The sequence below is a fragment of the Arachis duranensis genome, chromosome 4 (genome assembly GCF_000817695.3).
Source record: "Arachis duranensis cultivar V14167 chromosome 4, aradu.V14167.gnm2.J7QH, whole genome shotgun sequence".
NCBI classification, from domain to species: domain Eukaryota; kingdom Viridiplantae; phylum Streptophyta; class Magnoliopsida; order Fabales; family Fabaceae; genus Arachis; species Arachis duranensis.
In genome coordinates, this window is record NC_029775.3 from 84,492,938 (window position 1) to 84,494,705 (window position 1,768).

Sequence of the window (1,768 nt, forward strand, 5' to 3'; positions counted from 1 at the left end):
TAAAAAGTTACGATACATTAGAATTTGATAAGAGATATTAAATAAAATCTTAAACAAGATTGTTGAGATTGGTTCAAAAATTTGAATGTCATTCAAGTTTTATGAACCTGAGGATAGTAAGAATTATTTTACTCGTCCCCACAGACGGCGCCAATTGTTCTTGCTGAGTTTGGCCAGTGTATAGCTCGTCTGTCGATGAATGTCTTCAAACTTCTCGTCGGGATGAGTTATACGTCGGCAAAGAGAGAACAAGGGGGTGGGTATCTGCAAAAGACACTCCGACGCTCAAGTCAGTAAATGTTTAAGAGGTATAAGAATAATTCTATGAATATAGAATGTAAGACATGAAATAAAAGTTATCATGTATTGTGTGTAATAATTCTATGAATATAGAATGTAAAACATGATATGGAACTTATCATGTTGCTCTTTGAGATTAGATATAGAAGATTCATTTTATAGGCATAGAATTGATGAATGATATTCATGTTATGACCGTTTGGTCATTAAGATTGAAATGATGGTCATTAAGTCGGTAATGAAGGTGTCAGTTACAAGCAAAGAATGAATGATAATTAAGGCCGAGTTATAACTCATAATGCACAGTAAAGACCGAGTTATAAGGTGACATATCAGTTACTTTTAAAAAGACAAAAATACATCCTATTAAGACGAATGACAAATTTATTGGTTTGAACAATCAATTCATCAATGTAACACCCTAATATACATATTCTTATACTCGAGTCATAAGTCAAGGATATTGAGGTCATACGACTCAAAGTGGAATAGTGTGTGTGTGTTAAAAAGGGGTAAAATAAAATCGCGAGGGAAAATACTCTCGTATCGAAGAAAAGAAAGATAAAAAGTATTCGAATAGCGAATCAAGATAAGGTATAACAATAAAGAAGAATAGAATAAAGACAAGGTACATATGGTAAAACAATAAATAAGAATAGAATAAAGACAAGGTACATATATGTATATAGACATGAGTATAGTAGCCACTAGTTACAACCTGGGAAGTTTATGCCGACTAGGATATAGTAATAAAATCAATTGCAACAGTAATTTTTCTATCTCTCCCAAAATATACATCAAAGTCTCTATAGGTAAGTTTCAAAGGATTAAATACATAGCATAAGTTTTTCAAAACAAAAGCGGAGAGGATCTAAACAAAATATAAAGCAAAGAATACAAAGGTCTTTGCCATCTTTCAGATAAATCACAACTCACTGCTGAGCACCTGGACTTGCATCTGAAAAATAGAGAAGATATACGGAATGAGATCTCCCGACCTATGAGTTTCCAGTACGGTAAAAGTGTCAAATAAATACAATGCACTATAATAAAAACTTATTAGGCATCCTAAACTTCCTTTGTTCATTTATTCATCTTAGATTCTCACTAATCCATAATTAGGCAACTTTTTTAGGGGATACTAAGTCTAGTCAACTCCCTCGTCTTTCCCTTCTTTCCAAAAACACTGAATTCTGAACAAAATCATACCCAGTAAATTTGAACTTATTGCTTAAATATCAATTATCTTATTCTCTACCTGGAACAAGTGAAGTCTCTTCACTACGTCTACCTAAGGAGCTTAAGTTACCTCAGTCGATAATCATCATTTTAAATTAATAATCTCATTATTTCATTTCAACAAGAACAGCCTTCAGCATCAACCGATACCAGCATGAGGGACCTCTCAGTTGTACAAACACAAATAATGCAAACAAGTAATACACAAGTATAGCATGTAAGGCAAGTA